The sequence below is a fragment of the Cebus imitator genome, unplaced genomic scaffold (genome assembly GCF_001604975.1).
Source record: "Cebus imitator isolate Cc_AM_T3 unplaced genomic scaffold, Cebus_imitator-1.0 Scaffold83, whole genome shotgun sequence".
Taxonomy (NCBI): domain Eukaryota; kingdom Metazoa; phylum Chordata; class Mammalia; order Primates; family Cebidae; genus Cebus; species Cebus imitator.
The window spans coordinates 3559361-3579694 of record NW_016107398.1 but is presented as its reverse complement, the minus strand read 5'-3'; the positions used below and the strand labels follow the sequence as shown (position 1 = coordinate 3579694).

Sequence of the window (20334 nt, the reverse complement as noted above, 5' to 3'; positions counted from 1 at the left end):
AAATCAAAACTACATTGAGATACCATCTCACGCCGGTAAGAATGGCGAACATTAAAAAATCTGGAGACAGCAGATGCTGGAGAGGATGTGGAGAAGTAGGAACAAAAATTTCTTAACACCTTAAAACATGCTTATCCTTACTTAAATCCATCCCTCAGCTATTCCATTTTTCATATCTGTGAAACACATGTACACAAATGCCAAAGACTCTGTATGCTAGTGTTAATTGGAGCATTTTTATAGCATTAAAAAAAATGAAAGTGACATAAATATTTGCCAACTGGGAAACACCACCATATAAGCATGCCATATTTACTAGAGCAGGAAAAAAAATTTGTAATAGTTCCATATTTAGTGATTTAGTTACCTAAAACATACTATTCAGTGTAAAAAGTAAGTTACAGAGTAACATAAAATGTTACAAAACCACAGAAAAAAATTAAAACACCCAAAGCAAAGTTTTATATTTTCTAAGAAAATATAAATAATAGAGGTCATGTATTACTTGTATAATTTTAAAAGTCAACAAATATGGTACACTGATGGCAAAAAGACAAGAGGTGGGAAGAAGGAGGAGGGTTGAAAAAAAATCAATGATTAAACACATTCCCTGACTAAGTGGAGATTGAAGAAGTAAAGCAATAAATAAATATATATGTATACCATGTTAAGTTACAATACAAAACATCCATGGAACTAGAAATAATAATAAACATATATAGGAAGGAAGAACTGAAAATGTAAGTGATCTGTGAAAGAAAAAGTAAAATAAAATCCCAGACATGGATATAAACCCAAAACTAAGAATTAAATGCAGTCCTCCTGGACAGCAAGACTGAGATTCCATGAGGACAGAGGACTGTGGTTTTTCATTATAGGTACTTGTGTTACTTCCTTTGATTTCTTTCATCTGTGTATAAATGTATTACTATTATTTCAAATTTTAAAACTTTACAAAAGGCTCAACTCCACAACATTTTGTACACAAACCTCAATTACACTGTTTGAGTTTAGTGATATGACAGAAGTTATGACTTAATACTTATTTGAACACGGAGACATCATCTTTTGGAAAGACATGTGAACAAGATGATGGAGTAGGAAGCTCTGGACCTTCCACCCCACAAAAAAACTGAATTCACCAACAATATATGGAAAACTTCCCTTTCTGAGAAAGAGGAAATTAATTAAAAGGCTCCTGCGACTTGGTCAAATGTGAAACCACTCACTCAAGCCAAAGGAGATTCAAAACAGTCCACCTATCAGATACCCTGCCCCAGTGCAGCACCATATAATCAAGAAGAGATACCCTACCTCCTAGATTCATCCAGGTGTTGAAAGTAGTTAGTTTATAATGTCCAGTGCTTCATCTTTTCCAAGAGGGCTCCCCAGAGGACTGGCCTTTTTCTCTTGCCAGTATTGAAACTCTGATGGGTCCAGCGCTGTCCAGCTATGTGAAAGAGAACAGAAGCAGCAGATTGAGCTGGTAAATGCCATTGATCCTCCCTGCTTCTTAGCACGAAGAGAACAGATGAAAATCCCAGCTCTCGGCTCTCCCCTAGAAAGAGTAAGACTTAATTTGTGTGACTAATACCCCACCTTCTCCAGGACTACCCAAAGAACTAGCACCTGTCTTGCCAGTTTTGGAGCTCTTACAGGTCTGACATATTCTAGCCACACAGAGAAGAATGGCAGCATGGGCTGATAGAAACCATGGGTTCTTCTTGCCCTTGCCAGAGAACAGAGCAAGCAGGAAAAATCTACAGCTGTCTGCTTTTCCATGGTTCGAAAAAGAATAGGTAGAGGCTCCTAAAATCTCTGGCTGAGCTAATTGAGGAGGCTCTTCTCTGTACAGGTCTGTGAAGACTCAGTGAGATGCCTGTTTTGTCTAGCGCTCAGACACTAACACAGAGAGTCAAGGAAAATAAAGAATCAGTCAAAGATGTTCCAAACAAAGGAATAAGATAAATCTTATAGGGCAAGTCGCTGGAAATAATTCAGTTAGAAGAGAAAAAGTAAAAAGAATACAAAAGAGTAAAGCAAGCCTAAGAAAATTATAGTGCACCAACTGGACAAATATATGCATTAGGTGAATCCCAAAGGAGAAGATAAAGGATAAAAAAAACTTTTAATAATGGCTGAAAACTACACAAATTAGGGAAGAAAATGGAATTCAGATCCAAATAGCCCAAAGGACACCAAATAAGAGGAACTAAAAAATGTACAGTAAAACACATTAAATCAAATGGTCAAAAGTCAAAGACAGAATTTTAAAATGTTAAAAGAAAAAAGAAAAAGAAAAACCCTGTCGACCAAAAACAGTGTGTAGATGAACAAACTGTCATTCAGATAAAATAAAAAAAGAGAGAGATACAAAGACTTTTCCTGGCAAACAAAAGCTGAGGGAGTTTATCACCACTAGACTTGCCTTACAAGCAATGCTAATGGAAGTTCTTTAAGTTAACATGAAAATAACAAGATGATGGCATAGCCAGTATGAAATTAATTGGCAAAATTAAATATATAGAAATACACAAAGAAGTACCATATTATGATAGTGGTGGTAGGTAAATCACTCTCAATTTTTGTATAAATTTAAAAAAGTATTAAAAATAGAACTAAAATATGTTAAAAGAAATATGAATAAATACAGATTGTTATAAACAAAATGTGTGCTGGAAAAGTTGAACTGCAGAGTTTTGGATGCAATTAAGCTGAAGTTGTTATCAGCTTAAAATAAATGGTTACAAGATATTTTATGTAAACTTAAAGAACCACAAATAAAAAGTACATACAGAACTTACACAAAAGAGAAAAGAAAGAAATCAAAGTATATCATTACAAAAAAAAAAAGTCAACAAACACTGATAGGCATCAGAAAGAGAATAATGCCAGAACAACTGCAAGACTAACTGAACGAAACCTAACTAAATGGCAATAATAAATAGTTTCCTATCAGTAAATGCTTTAAATGTAAATGGATTAAATTCCTCAATGAACAGACATAGCATGATTTTTTTTTTTTAAAAAAGCAAGACTAAATTATGTGTTTTATATAACAAACCCATTTTAGATTTAAGGATGCACAAAGGCTAAAAGTGAAAAGATAACAAAAAAATCTATTTTATGCAAATTCTAACCAAAAGAAAGCAGGAGTGGCTAGATATATATAAAACAAAATTTAGTTTAAATGACTGTTGCAGGATATAGACAGAAGGATATTTTATAATGATAAAAGAGTAAATGCACTAGGAGGACAAAACAATATATATGTACCCAACATCAGAGGATCTATTAGATAAAGGAAACATTGACAGATATGAAAAGAGAAGTAGAGAGTGATGCAATAATAGTAAAAGACTTCAATACTCTACTTTCAATAATAGAGCATCCAGACAGGAGATCAGCAAGGAAAAAGAAGATTTTAACAACACTATACACTAAGTGGTCAGAACATATGATACAGAGCATTCCACCCAACAGCAGCAGAAAACATATGTGTCTCAACTGCACATGGATCCTTCTCCATGAAAGATCGCATGCCACAAAACAAGTCTTAACAAATTTAAGAAGGTTGAAATCATATTTTTATGGCTATGATGGAATAAAATTAGAAGTAGTTACCCCAAAAGGAAAACTGAAAAATCCTCAAATAAGTAGAAATCAAACAATACATCCTTGAACAGTTATTGGGTCAAAGAAGAAATCGAAATGGAAATTAGAGAAAACTACCCCAAAGAATATAAAAATAAAACATCGAACTTATGGGATGCAGCAAAAATATTAAGAGAAAAGTTTATTGAAATAAATGCCTACATTAAAAATGAAGAAAATTTTGCAAAAATCAACTCGAGTTGGATCAAAGACTTAAATCTAAGACCTGAAACCATGAAAATTCTAGAAGATAACATCAGAAAACCTCTTCTAGATATTGGATTAGACAAAGAGTTCATGACCAAGAACCCAAAAGCAAATGCAACAAAAGCAAAGATAAGTAGATGGGACCTAATTAAACTAAAAAGCTTCTGGGCAGCAAAAGAAATAATCAGCAGAGTAAACAGCCAATCTATAGAAAGGGAGAAAATATTCACAACTATGCATACCATAAAGGCCTGACAGCCAGAATCTACAAGGATTGCGAACAAGTCAGCAAGACAAAAACAAAAACAAATAATCCCTTCAAAAAGTGTGCAAAGGGCATTAGAAATCAGTTCTCAAAAGAAGATATAAAAATGGCCAACAAACATAAAAAATGTTGGACATCACTAATAGAGAAATCAAAACCACAATGCAATATCACCTTACTCCTGCAAGAATGGTTGTAATTTAAAAATCAAGAAATAATACATGTTGGCATCAATGTGGTAGAAAGGGAACACTTTTACATGCTGGTGGTAATGGATACTAATACAACCACTGTGGAAAAACAGCATGGAAGTTTCTTAAAGAACTAAAAGTAGAATTACCATTTGATCCAGCAATCCTACTACTGAGTGGAAAGAAAAGACTTTTCTAATATAATGACTTTTTTTCCTCTACCCAGAGGGAAAAAAGATATTACATAAAAAAAGACATTTTCACAGGCATGTTTATAGCAGCACAATTCACAAGTGCAAAAATATGGAATCAGCTTAAATGCCCGTTGACCCATGAGTTGGTAAAGAAAATGTGGTATATACTTATCATGGAATACTATTCAGCAATAAAAATGAACAAAATAATGATATTTGCTGCAACCTGAATGGAGTTGGAAACCATCATTCGAAGTGAAGTAACTCAGGAATGGAAAACCATACATCGTATATTCTCACAAGCGGGAGCTAAGCTATGAAGATTGAACAGCATAAGAATGATGAAGGGACTTTGGAGATTCAAGGAAAGTGGGATGAGGAATAAAAAAAACTACACACTGGGTACAGTATACGCTGCTTGGATGATGGGTACACCAAAACCTCGTAAACCACCAATGAAGAACTTACCAATGTAACCAAAAACCATCTGTTACTCAAAAACTATTGAAATCAATAAACAAAATTTTCAATTAAACAACCTAACTTTACAAAAAAGAAACCAGCAAAACAACTAAGCTCACAGTTAACAGAAGAAAGGAAATAAATATTAATGCAGATATATACAAAACACTAAAAGGAAGAACAGAATCACTGAAACTAAAAACTGTCTTGATAGATAGATAGATAGATAGATAGATAGATAGATAGATAGATAGATAGATAGAGATATCTGTATATAATTGCACTTTAGGTTCTGGAGTACATGAGCAGAACATGCAGGATTATTGCATAGGTACGTACATAGCAATGTGGTTTGCTGCCTCCGTCCCCCATCACCTATATCTGGCATTTCTTCCCATGCTATCCCTTCCCAACCTCCCTACCCCTCAATGTCCCTCCCCTCCCCCCCAACAGACCCCAGTGTGTGATGCTCCCCTCTCTGTGTCCACATGTTCTCATTGTTCAACACCCGCCTGAGTGAGAACATGCAGTGTTTGATTTTCTGTTGTGTCAGTTTGCTGAGAATGATGGTTTCCAGATTCATCCATTTCTCTACAAAGGACACAAACTAATTGTTTTTTATGGCTGCATAGTATTCCATGGTGTATATGTGCCACATTTTCCTTGTCTAGTCTATCACCGATGGGCATTTGGGTTGGTTCCAGGTCTTTGCTATTGTAAACAGCGCCGCTATGAACATACGTGTGCATGTGTCCTTATAATGGAATGACTTATTATCCTTTACATATATATCCAGTAATGGGATTGCTGGGTCAAATGGAATTTCTATTTCTAAGTCCTTAAGGAATCACTACACTGTCTTCCACAATGGTTGAACTAATTCACACACCCACCAATAGTGTAAAAGTGTTCCTATTTCTCCACATCCTCTCCAGCATCTGTTGTCTCCAGATTTTTTAATCATCACCATTCTAATTGGCATGAGACGATATCTTAATGTGGTTTTGATTTGCATTTCTCTAATGATCAGTGATGATGAGCATTTTTTCATATGTTTCTTGGCCTCAAAGATGTCTTCTTTTGAAAAGTGTCTGTTCGTATCCTTCATCCACTTTTAAATGTTTTTCTTTTCTTGTAAATCTGTTTTAGTTCTTTATATATTCTGGATATTAGCCCTTTGTCAGATGGGTAGGTTGCAAAAATTTTTTCCCATTCTGTTGGTTGCTGGTTCAATCTAATGATTGTTTCTTTTACTCTACAAAAGCACTGGAGTTTAATTAGATCCCATTTGTCTATTTTGGCTTTTGTTGCCAATGCTTTTGGTGTTTTAGTCATGAAGCCCTTGCCTATGCCTATGTCCTGAATGGTTTTGCCTAGCTTTTCTTCTAGGGTTTTTATGGTGTTAGATCTTATGCTTAAGTCTTTAATCCATCTGGAGTTAATTTTAGTGTAAGGTGTCAGGAAGGGGTCTACCTTCTGCTTTCTGCATATGGCTAGCCAGTTTTCCCAACACCATTTATTAAACAGGGAATCCTTTCCCCATTGCTTGTTTTTGTCACATTTGTGAAAGATCAGATGGTTGTAGATGTGGGGTTTCCTCCAAGGACTCTGTTCTGTTCCATTGACCTTTATCTCTGTTTAGGTACCAATACCAAGCTGTTTGATTACTGTAGCCTTGTAGTATAGTTTGAAGTCAGGTAGTGTGATGCCTCCAGTTTTGTTCTTTTTGCTTATGATTGTCTTGGCTATGCGGACTCTCTTTTGGTTCCCTATGAATTTTAAGATGGTATTTTCCAGTTCTGTGAACGGATCATAGGTAGCTTTATGGGGATAGCGTTGAATCTATAAATTACTTTGGGCAGTATGGCCATCTTCACAATATTCATTCTTCCTAACCACGAGTATTGAATGTTTTACCATCTGTTTGTGTCCTCTCTTATTTCCTTGTTCAGTGGTTTGTAGTTCTCTTTGAAAAGGTCCTTTACATCCCTTGTTAGTTGTATTCCTAGGTATTTTATTCTCTTTGTAGCAATTGTGAATGGCAGTTCCTTTTGATTTGGCTTTCTTTAAGTCTGTTATTGGTGTATGGGAATCCTTGTGATTTCTGCACATTGATTTTGTATCCTGAGACTTTGCTGAAGTTGCTTATCAGTTTCAGGAGATTTGAGGATGAGATGATGGGGTCTTCTAAATATACAATCATATCGTCTGCAAGCAGATACAATTTGACTTCCTCCTTTCCCAACTGAATACCCTTTATATATTTTTCTTGCCTAATTGCTCTGGCTAGAACTTCCAATACTATATTGACTAGGAGTGGTGAGAGAGAGTATACTTGTCTAGTGCCAGATTTCAAAGCGAATGCTTCCAGTGTTTGCCCATTCAGTATGATATTGGCTGTGGGTTTTTCGTAAATAGCTTTTATTATTTTGTAACATGTTGTGTTGATACCTAGTTTATTGAGAGTTCTTAGCATAAAGTGCTATTGAATTTTGTTGAAGGCCTTCTCTGCATCTATCAAGATAATCATGTGGTTTTTGTCTTTGGTTCTGTTTATGTGGTGGATTATGTTTATAGACTTGCATATGTTGAATCAGCTTTGCATCCCCAGGATGAAGCCTACTTGATCGTGGTGGATAAGCTTTTTGATGTGCTGTTGCAATCAGTTTGCCAGAATTTTATTGAAAATTTTTGCATCTATGTTCATCATGGATATTGGCCTGAAGTTTTCTTTTCACGTTGAGTCTCTGCCTGGTTTTGGTATCAGGATGATGTTGGTCTCATAAAATGATTTGGGAAGGATTCCTTCTTTTTGGATTGTTTGGAATAGTTTCAGAAGGAGTGGTACCAGCTTCTCTTTGCATGTCTGGTAGAATTTGGCTGTGAATCCATCTGGTCCTAGGCTTTTTTTGGTTAGTAGGCTACTAATTGCTGCCTCAACCTCAGCCCTTGATATTGGTCTATTTAGAGTTTTGACTTCTTCCTGGTTTAGGCTTGGGAAGGTGCAAGTGTCCAGGAATTTATCAATTTCTTCCAGGTTTACTGGTTCATATGCATAGACCTGTTTGTAGTAATCTCTGATGGTAGTTGTATTTCTTTGGAATTGGTGGTGATATCCCCTTTATCATTTTTTATTGTTTCTATTTGATTATTCTCTCCTTTCTTTTTTTATTAATCTGGCTAGTGGCCTATTTTGTTGATCTTTTCAAAAAACCAGCCCCTGGATTTATTGATTTCTTGAAGGGGTTTTTGTGTCTCTATCTCCTTCAGTTCTGCTCTGATCTTAATTATTTCTTGTCTTCTGTTAGCTTTTGATTTTTTTTTTATCTTGTTCCTCTAGCTCTTTCAATTTTGATGATAGGTTGTTGATTTTAGATCTTTCCTTGCTTCTCAGGTGGGCATTTATTGCTATAAATTTTCTTTTAGGCACTGCTTTAAATGTGTTCCAGATATTCTGGTACATTGTGTCTTCATTCTCGTTGGTTTTGAAGAACATCTTTATTTCTGCCTTCATTTCATTGTTCAACATGTCAACACTCAAGAGCCAGTTGTTCAGTTTCCATGAAGCTGTGTGGTTCTGGATTAGTCTCTTAATCCTGAGTTCTAATTTGATTGCACTGTGGTCTGGGAGACTTTTTGTTATGATTTCCCATTCTTTTGCATTTGCTGAGGAGTGATTTACTTCCTATTATGTGGTTAATTTTAGAGTAGGTATGACTTCATCACATATTATTTCCCAACCAAGAAAAGCCAGGACCTAATGGCTTCACTACTAAATTCTACCAAACCTTTAAAGAAGAATTAATGCCAATTCTTCTTAAACTCTTCCAAAAAATTAAAGAGAAGCCACTTCCAATTTTTTTATGAGATTAGAATTATTCTGATATCAAAACCAGACAAAAACACCACAAGAAAAGAAAACTACAGACCAATATCCTTGATAAGCAAATTCAAAAAATGTAAACAAAATACTAGCAAACTGAATTTAATAGCATTAAAATGACCATACATTATGATAGTAAGAATTATCCCTGGAATGCAATGATGGTTCAATATATGAAACTTAATTAATGTTATATATCACATTAACAGAATGAAGGATAAGAATCATATGAGTATCTCAAAAGATAACAGAAAAAGAATTGACAAAATTTAACACCTTTTCACCATAAAAACTTCCATGAAAACAAGAAAATTATCTCAACATAGTAAAAGTTATCTATGAAAATATCAGTGACTAACACCAAACTCGATAGTGAAAAGCTAAAAGCTTTTCCTCAATGATTAGGAACAAGGCAAGGATGTCCACTTTTATTATCACTTCTATTCAAGATAGCACTGGAAGTTCTAGCAAGAACAAGAAAGAGAAACAAAAGGCATGCAAATTAGAAAGGAGATAAAATTGTCCCTGTTTAAAGACACAATGATCTTCTATGTAGAAAACCCTAAAGACTACATTTAAAAAAAAAAAAAAAAAGCAAAAAAAAAAAAAAAAAGCTCTTAGAACTAATCAAAGAATTCAGTAAAAGTGCAGGATACAAAATCAGTATAGAAATCAGTTGTATTTCTATACACAAACAAACTACCTTAAAAATGGGAAAACAATCCAATTTACAATAGCAACAAAAAGAATAAGACAAACTTAATTGAAGAAGTGAAAGACTTGTATACTAAAAACTGCAAAACACTGATGAAAGAAATTAAACAAGTCACAAATACTAAGACATTCTTAGGCTTATGGATTGAAACTCTTAATATTGTTAAAATGTGTATAGTACCTAAAGTAACATGTATTGATCCAAAGAAATCCTATCAAAATTCTAATATTTTACAGAAATAGAAAAAACAAGTACAAAATTCATATGAAACTATAAAACACTGTGAATTAACCAAGCATTCTTGAGAAGGAACAAAGCTGGAAGCATCTTACTGTCCAACTTCAAAATACATTACAAAGTTATAGTAATCAAAACATACGGTACTGGCATAAAGACAAATGTAGATATGCACGTATTTATGTGTACACATGTATATGCCTATGTATATGTGTGTATGCATATGTGTGGGTGTATGTTTCTCAATGAAACAGAATAGAGAGCCCAGAAGTAATACATACATGTTCAATTGATCTTTGTACAAGATTATCAAAAATACACATGGTGATAAGACAGTCTCCTCTATAACAGGTGCTGAGAAAACTGGATGCAAAAGAATGAAACTGTACCCTTATCTTACACAGGCACAAAAATCAACTCAAAACAAAGATTTAAACGCAAGACTTGAAACTATCAAACTCCTAGAACATAGAGGAAATCCTTTCTGACATTGGCCTTAGCAATTATTTTATGGAAATAACATCAAAAGCACAGGCAGCAAAATCAAAAATAAATAAATGGGATGACATCAGTTTAACATGCTTCTGCACAGCCAGAAAAATAAGCAGTAGAGTGGAAAGGCAACCTATGGAATGAAGAAAATATTTTCAAATTATATATCTGATAAGGAATTAATATCCAAAATATTAAAGGAACTCCTACAACTAAATAGTAAAAAACAACCCATAGCCAAAGTAGAAAATGGTCTGAAAACATGAATAAACATTTTCCCAAAGAAGACACACAAATGGTCAACAATACATGAAACAATGCTGAACATCACTAGACACCAGGATAATGCAGATCAAAATCACAGTGAGAAATCACCTCATGCCTGTTAGAATGCTTACTACTTTTTTAAAGGTAATAAATGTTGGTGAGAAACTAGGGAAAAGGGTAGAGAAAAGGGAATACCAACAGTGTACTGTTGGTGGGAATGTATGATAGTGCAGCCATTATGGAAACAGTAATGAGATTTATCAAAAAATTTAAAAAAGGACTACTATATAATCCAGCAACCCCACTTTGAGTATTTATACAAAAGAATGGAAATAAGTATCTTGAAGTTATATTGACATTCCTGTGTTCATTGCAGCAGTATTCCCAATAGCCATAATGTGGAAACACCCTAAACGTCCACTGACTGATGAATGAAGATAGTGTAGTATATACATACAATGGAATATTATTCAGCCTTAAAAAAGAAAATTCTGCAATGTGTGACAACATGGATGAAGCTTGAGGACATTACACTAAATGAAATAAGCCAGTCACGGAAAGCCACCTGCTGCATGATTACACTTATATGAAGTATCTAAAATAGTCTAATTCATAGAGTCCAAGAGTCGAATGGTGGTTGCTAGAGGCTGTGGGGAAGGGGAAATTGGGAGTTAATAGTAAAAGGCATAAGGTTCCAGTTAAGCAAGATGAGTAAGCTAGAATTCTGCTGCGAAACTTTGTGCCCATAGTCAGCAATATTATTTGTATACTTAAAAATTTAAAAGGGCTGGATATAAAATTATAGCTAGAGAGGAGAAATAAGTTCTAGTGTACTACACCACTCAGGATAACTATAGTTAACAATAATATATAGTTTCAAAGAGCTAGAAGGAGGATATTGGACATTCCTAATACAAAGAAATGATAAATGTTTGAGATGATGGATATGCCAATTACCCTAATCTGATCACTATAAATTGTATGCATCAAAACATCACTAGGTACTCCACGAACATATACAAGTGTTTTTCAAATTAAAAATAAAATTAAACAATTTTCAGAGCATAGACCTGCTATTACTTGTTTTTACCACAATAATTAAAGACAAAATCTTCCGTTTTAATTTTCTCAGTTTTGATTTTTTTTAATAAACTTTTTGTTTTAGAAGAGTTTGAGATTAAAAAAATGTGAAGCTAGGGCAGAGTGCCCATATACCTTAGCCATTGTATGTATATACTGTCATGATTAATAAACTAATATTGATATATGATTATTAACTTTAGCCCATTTTTCATTCAGATCTACTTAGATTTTGCCTAATTTCTTTTTGCTACTCCAGGATCCCACCCAGAATACCATATTACATTGTCATGTCTTTTTCAGCTCCTCTTGGCTGTGGCAGTTTCTCATATTTTTCTTGTTTTGGATAACCTCGCCAGTTTTTATTAGGTTGGTGCAAAACCACACTTGCTTGTGCACCAACCTAGTGGGAGGACTGCTCAATATTTTAAGGAATTTCCCACATTTTGGATTTGTCTGATATAGTCTTATAGTTTGACTACGCTAATGGATTTTTGGAAGACTCCAGTGATATTTTTGCCATGCTCATTACATCATATAAAGGACACATAATACCAGCATAACATATCACTATTTATGTTAATCTTGATCACGTGGTTAAGGTGATATTTATCAGGTTTCACCACTGTGAAGTTATTTTTCCCCTTTCTGTACTATGGTGGGAATTCACTATGCACAATCTATACTTAAGGAGTAGGAAGTTATATTCCATTTACTTTTGGGCAGAGTATATCTATACATTATTTGTAATTCTTCTGCAGGAGAGCTTTCCCTATTCTCCCTCATTTACTTCTTTATGTAATAATTCATTGATTTCAGTATGAACTTACAGATATTTTATACTTTGAGTTATAATCCAATACTCCTTGATTTATTTTGTCACTCAAATTTTCCCAGCTGTGACCATTGGAAGGTCTTCCAGCTGGCCCCTGTGTCCCTTCAAAATACCCCAGTATAGTGGAATGGGGGCGTGCACCTGCACATGTGGTTTTTTAGTCTCAGGCCTAAATAATCCTCAGCTCAGGACCAAAGGTAGTTCTACTCCAGCGGCTTCCTTTTATGTAAATAAAAATTATGAAATATAAAGGAATTACTTCTTTAAAGACCCTATATCTAAATACAGCCATATTCTGAGAAGCTGAGGGTAAGGACTTCAACACATAAATTTTGTAAGAGACAAAATACAGCTCGTAACACCCTATCCTCTGTCTTCCCCCCACCAAATTCATGTTCTTTTTACATGTAAAATACATTCACTACATCCCAACAGCCCTAAAGTCTTAACTCATTTCAGCAAAAGTCTCCCCAAAATATTATCTAAATCAAGTACAGGTGAGACTGGAGCTATGATTCATCCTGCGGCAAATTCCTCTTCACCTGTGAACCTGTGAAACTAAGCAACAAGTCATCTTCTTTCAAACCACAACGGGTGGGACAGACGTTCGATAGACCTTTCCATTCCAAAAGGGAGAAACGACAGAGCTCATTAAAGAAAGGGGTCATGGGTCCCAAGCAAGTTCAAAATCTAGCAGGACAAGTATCTTTAGATTTAGAGGCTTGAAAATAATCTTTGGCTCAATGCTGCATCCTCAGGACCTATCAGCATGGTCCTGCCTTCTGGTTATGGTATAGGTTTTTATAATCATAGATCTCTTTGAAGACTGCCATCTTACCCCCAGCCAGAACAAATGAGAAGCCCAATTAGAACAGCTCTGACTTCATCACATATTATTTCCTCACACATGGGAATTTAACTGTTTTGCACCAACATGACAAAAACCACGTGCTATAGCCATAGATGCCAACGAGCAGGGAGCTGAGATCTTGCCATGAATGACGACACTCCTCTCCTTAAAACACTGTCATCTATATTCATTAGCAATTATTTATGTTTCAAAATAGCTAAAAGAATAGAAATTAGAATGTTCCTAATACAAAGAAATGATGGATGCCCCAGTTACCCTGGTTTGATCACGACACATTGTATGTTTATATCAAAATACCGCATGTACCTTATAAATATGTACAACTATTATACATGCATAATTAAATTTTTATAAAGTAAAAAAGAACAAGAACACTTTTGAATTTGCAGATGGAAAATTTTCTAATTTGAAATCAAAGCACTGTCATGCATCCAACTAAAAGATTTTTAACCCAAACTTGGTGAGGTCCCAGGATTTCCTCGCAGCCAGCCTCTGTAAGGACAGAGCTCATTAACTGGCTGTTTTTGACTAGACGATGGCTGAGAATCTCTGTCCAAACAGATGCCCATCATGTTTATCATTAGCAATAGCACCACCAGTGAGTGCCAAACATTTTCAAGACATAATTTAGAATACAGAATTGAACTCAGGACCAACCAGTGGAATTAGTATCAGAATTTAAATGCTGAGACAGAAATATGAGGCAAAATGGTAATACTCTCTGCAGGGAAAAAGGAAAGCTCCTTGATGGGACAGAGGTGTCTGGGGGTTCTGTCACACTGAGTCATGCCTGACTTGGAAATAATTTGCATGGGTTCCCTTTAAATATGTGCAGGCAGGATGAAGCTCATAAGCACTGCCAGAAATGTACCACCATTCCGGCTTTCATTTGTTTTCCTTGCCTTGAGTCCAACAATAATATGGGGAAAAAGATGTCACTTACCCAAAGGCATGGCAGATGTTGTGCTAAGGGTTGCTTACGCAGACTGCAGTCCAATTACACGGCCCAGAATCAGCTATATGTCACTCACTGTAGTTCTCCATGTGTTACCCTCTCCAGCTCTCAAATCTCCTTGTTTTTGGAAATTTCAAGACAATTTTTAGAGCAGAAGATCTCGGTCAAATTCTAGCCCTTTAAGGCAATGAACATCACCCGGGAGTTGTTCCCTACTGCAGCCTTCAAGACATGTGATTACTAAACTGTGGGCAAGGACAGCACAGGCAAGCATGACTGTGAGCATCTGAATTTCCAGTCTGCCCCTCAGCCTGGCTCCCTGGAGTCCTGAGCGCCCTGGCCAGTGGTGACTCCATCCTAGCTCTACTAATTATCACAACCTCTAGCTCATGCTTGTCCAACCTGTAGCCTGTGGGCCACATGCCACCCAGGATGATTTTGAATACAGCCCAACACAAATTCATAAACCTTCTTAAAACATTAAGAGATTTGTTTTAGCTCATCAGTTATTGTTAGTGTTAGCATAATTTATGTGTGGCCTAAGACAATTCTTTTTCTTCCAATGTGGCCCAGGGAAGCCAAAAGATTAGACATCCTACTCTAGCCAGTTTTTAAATGAAGCTGTGGCTCCCCTTTAATGGCTATGCCTGAAGCTACACAGGACAATAAAATGTCCTGGCCAGAAAAAAAAATAATAAGGCTGTTTAATAAGCCTTCGACTATACTTACAGATAGAGAAAGCTGAACAATTGTAATCTCATTACGATGTACTATAAACATTTACAGTGCTACCAGACACTTTTTGTAAACAAAATAATGACCTTTTCTGTTAAGCAAATTCAGCCAAGCTAACACTTCCACAAACTAGTTCACTGTAGCATGGAAGAAACTACAGAGAGCATGCTACTTTGTGTCATGGGTCTTAACTACTGACATTCCAGACCAACTAATTTTTTATATGGCATCATAGACTCTAACATTCTTCTTCCTGATTCTGTCTCAACACCCAAGCATTAATGTGGATTTGCACTGGTAAAGGGAGATGGACTCCATTAACAGCACAGAAAATGAAATTTCTAGAGTATCTGGGGGAAAAAATGAGCTAGTGAACCACAGCATCTGAAGAAGTATTATAAGAATAGCTGTATGACCTAAAGAAAATGATTCCACCCTCTCTTAGCTCCAATCCCTCCATTTTTCCATTTCACATTTAGAATGTGGCTAAGATTTTCGGCCTTCCTTATTTGATAGATTGGCTGTGAAAATCAAATAGTTCTATGTGTGGAGGAATCTTACCCATTGGAAACAGCCCTGCCGCTAAGACCAAAGTTATTAACGAAATTCATCTACTTATTGTAGGGTTATGCTTCAAGTTCTTTTTTCCTCTCAACCTTTTTACTAACCTCCCTTTTTCTACACATACCCCTGCCATTCCTTCCATTACTTAAGTGCAGTCATCCACCACATAATGATGTTATGGTCAGTGATGGACCATATGTATGTCAGTGGTTCCATAAGATTATAATAGAGCTGAAAAAAAATTCCTATTGCCTATTAATGATATAGCCATCGTAAAGATGTAGCGCAACACATTACTCACATTTGTGCTGATGCAGGTGTAAACATACCTACTGCACTGCAAGTTGTATTAAAGTAGAGCACATACAATTATGTTCAGCATATACGATAACGATAATAAATGACTATGTTACTGGTTTATATACTTACTATACTATACTTTCAATCATTATATTAGGGCAACCTCCTTCTACTTAATAAAAAATGAAAAGCAAATTGGAAAAAAGCCTTAGGTTCTTCAGGAGGTATTCCAGAAGAAGGTATTGTTGTTACAGGAAATAACAACTATATGTATTATGGACCCTGAAGCTGCTCTAGTGGGACAAGATGTGGAGGTGAAAGACTGATATTGATGATCCTGACCCTATGTAGGCATAGGCTAATGTGTATGTTTGTGCCTTAGATTTTTAACAAAAAATTTTTTTTCGGTAAAAAATGTATATAAACTTTTAAAAATACAAAAAAGCTTATAGAATAAGTACATAAGGAAAAATACTTTTGTACAGTTGTACAATATGTTTGTGGTTTTTTTGTTTGTTTTTGAGACAGAGTCTCACTCTATTGCCCAGGCTGTAGCGCATGGTGGGATCTTGCAATAACCTAACCTGGGTTAGCCTAACTGACTCTATCTTAGCTGCAAACCTGACAAGCTCTCTCAAGCCTCTCCCTCCCTGCTGGCCCCTCAGGTGCATTACTGGGTCACGCTGCATTCAAAGCTTTGAACCACTGAGAGTGGCTCACACTGTTCACAGTACCTGTAACCACTGTAACCACATTCTGCTTGGCAAGTCTATCTGCTATTGTGAATACCTTCCTTGGTGATTAATTGTATGGAAAGTTCCCCCTGCTATCCCCCTTAGTGATTGTATGGAAATACCCTTAGCAACCAACAATCCTGGGAACGTCCTGCCCTCTGATTACCAGCTTCCTTATCTAACTTGCTTGTCTGCTTCTGTAAAATTCCGCTTCAGCTAGGTACCCCCTCCCCTACCTAAATCAAGGTATTAAGGGAAATCAAGCCCCTTCCTTGGGGCCAAGAGAACTTTAAGCCTTAGCTGTCTCTCAGCCGCTGCCTAATTAATAAAGGACTCAATTTGGAACTCAGAGTGTGGCACGTTTCCTTCTAACTCACTTAGTTATTACAATCTCAGCTCACTGCAAACTCCACCTCCCGGGTTCAAGCCATTCTCCTGCCTCAGCCTCCTGAGTAGCTGGGATTACAGGCACGTACCACCATGCCCAGCTAATTTTTATATTTTTATTAGAGATGGGGTTTCACCATGTTGGCCAGGGTGATCTCAAACTTCTGGCCTCAAGTGATCTGCCCACCTTGGCCCCCTCTAAAGTGCTAGAATTATAGGCATGAGCCACCGCATCTGGCCTATGTTTTAAGCTAAGTTTTACAAAAAACTTAAATAGTTACAACTTAAAAATTTATAAAGTAAAAAAGTTACAGCAAGCTAAGGTTAATTTATTAAAGAAAAAGGTTTTATAAATTTAGTGTATGCCTAAATGTACAGTGTTTATAAAGTCTAGAGTAGTGAGCAGTAATGTTCTAGGCCTTCAAATTCACTCACCGCTTATTCATAGACTCATCCAAAGAAACTCCCAGTCCTTCAAGCTCTATTCATGGTAAGTACCCTATACAAGTGTAACATTTTTTATCTTTTATAATGTATTTTTAACTGCATATTTCATGTTTAAATACACAAATACTTCCTGTCATGTTATAATTATCTACAGTATTCAGTACCATAACATGCTGTACAGGTTTATAGCCTAGGAGTAACAGGCTATACCATACAGCCTAGGCGTGTAGTAGGCTATCCCATCTAAGTTTGTGTAAGTACACTCTGTGATGTTCACACAACAATGAAATCTCCTAATTACACCGTTTTTCAGAACATATCCCCATCAGTAAGCATCACATAACTGTATTCCAAAATAAGCATGTTCCATGGATTTAAAAGCAAGCTGGGCACGGTGGCTCACACCTGTAATCCCAGCACTTTGGGAGGCCAAGGCAGGTGGATCACGAGGCCAGGAGATTAAGACCATCCTGGCTAACACAGTGAAACCCTGTTTCTACTAAAAATACAAAAGATTAGCTGGGTGTGGTGGTGCGTACCTGTAATCCCAACCGCCAGGAGGGATTACAGGTACACATTGCAACCTCCGCCTCCCTGGTTCAAGCAATTCTGGAGAATTGCTTGAACCAGGGAGGCGGAGGTTGCAGTAAGCCAAGACTGCGCCACTGCACTCCAGCCTGGGCAACAGAGCAAGACACTGTACCAAAAAAAAAAAACAAAAAAACAAAACAAAACAAAACAAAAACCAAGCTAAATATTAATGTATATTCTAGGCTTTCTTCTTTTGATATTTTTTCTTTTCTACCTTTATATCCTTTTTTTTTTTTTTTTTTTTTTTTTTTTTTTTTTTTTTTTTTTTTTTTTTTTTTTTTTTTTTTTTTTTTTTTTTAAGTAGAGATGGGGTTTTACCATGTTGGCCAGGCTGGTCTTGAACTCCTGACCTCCAGTGATTCACCCGCCTTGGCCTCCCACAGTGCTGGAATTACAGCCGTGAACCACCACACCCGGCCCCTTTATACTCATATAACTTCTGTACTTCCTAATTTGCTGATCAGAGAGCCTAATTGGGCAGGAACATGAAGTCTATTCAAAGAAATGGGAATTATGCTACAAGGGTCAGATGAGTTCACATATACCGCAGCCTGGTAAGTGTGGATACTGTTTGATAAGCAATAGCTTATCAAATAAGAAATAAAGACCAGAGCATATCTGATCATAATTTCCTTTTATAAAAATATTAATTCTGCAGTGTTGCATAAAGCACTGTGGAGACACACAAAGGCTGCCAGTTTGGGTGACAGATTGTAAGGGTTTGACTAAGGTAATGGCAGTGGATACGAAAAGGAAAGGCTGGGTAGAAGGATAATGCAGACGTCAACTCCACAGAATTTAGGAATTTCACAAATGTGAGAATCTAGGAGAAAAGAATAGAGGAAATAATATGGAATAATGGGGAAGATTGAGGTACCAGACATGAATGTGCCTTGTAAACTATAAACAGTGGTAAAAATAAATTTCCAATAGCATCATAAACAGACAATGGTGGACTTAACAGGAAATCAGGAGGTCTGACATTTTCGTGGAGAAGGTTATATACATTTGGCATCAGGTGTTAGAACACCTATGTGGTGATGTCCCTTAAAGCAAATGAAAACATGTTATGGGTCTGGAGATCCAGAGAGTACCCAGGACTGGAGAGAGATTTGAATACTGACTGCAGGGAGGTGGGGTGTAGAAGAAGAAAAATGGAGGAGATATCTGCAGGACATGGTATAGAAAAAAAGGAAAAAATATCCAGAAATGGTCTCTTGTGATCTATATGCATTTACATGCAAGAAACGGTATAGAGCAAGCTCGTTCAATCCATGGCCCATGGGTCACATGCAGCACAGGATAGCTTTGAATGCGGCCCAGTACAAATTTATAAATGTTCTTAAAACATTATGAGGTTTTATTTGCATTTTTTTAGCTCATCAGCTAGTCAGTGTTAGTGTATTTTATGTGTGGCCCAAGGCAATCCTACTTCCAGTGTGGCCCAGGGAAGCCAAAAGATTGGACACCCCTGATGTAAAAACCTAAAATCATCATTTAGAGCAAAGGTTAGCATCCTTATTCTGTACATGGCCAGATAGTAAATATTTTTGGCTTTGCTACTCCTACAGCCCTCTGGTACAACTACCACTGCTGTTCTAGTGTGAAAACAGCATAGACGCTGCATAAACATGACTATGTTCCCATAAAAACTTACCTACACAATCAAGGGACTAAATTTGGCCTGAGGGTCATAGTTTGTCAACTCCAGACTTAGAGAAGAGAACCAGAGTAACGCAATATCTTAGAAGTTAAAAATGAATTTCAGAAAGAATGAAGGGGTTTCAATTATGTTAAAGCAAAGGTCAGGAAGAGTAAAGACGGAGAAAAGGCCATTAAAGTTGCTCATCAGTCAGTCACGCCCTTCAGAGTGTTTCCCATAAAGTGGAAGAAGCAGAAGCCAACTGCCAAGGAGTCAGTGGATGGTGCAGAATGGGATGCACAGCGAGACTTCTGAGAACCACTATGTAGAAGAGCAGCAGAGTGTCAGGAGCTGACACTGGCACAGCGGGAGAGGATTGAATGACATGTTAGGACTGAGAGATGATTCAAGCATGTCTGTAGGTTTATGAGAAAAAAATAGAGGAAAGGGGAAAAGGGATGGGCAACATCACTGCAAATATTTATATCAAAATGGAAATTTTTCTTCTTGATAGAAAAACAGTGGGTAATGCTATCAATAGGATTGTAACAATTCCTAAATGCTTCACTTCCCATGGTAGGGCTGGGAGATACAGACAGGAAATATTGTGTTCAGCTTACACAGTA

General features: G+C 36.4%; 1 long non-coding RNA gene across 3 annotated transcripts in view; it reads right to left on the bottom strand.

Annotated features, from left to right (window-relative positions):
* The window catches only part of LOC108308220, a 224276-nt gene that overhangs the window by 172117 nt on the left and 31825 nt on the right, over window positions 1-20334 (bottom strand). For all 3 annotated transcript variants that reach the window (XR_005201156.1, XR_005201155.1, XR_001826841.2), the window contains exon 2: window positions 1315-1450. This is a non-coding gene — a long non-coding RNA (uncharacterized LOC108308220). The remainder of the gene's footprint in view (window positions 1-1314; window positions 1451-20334) is intronic.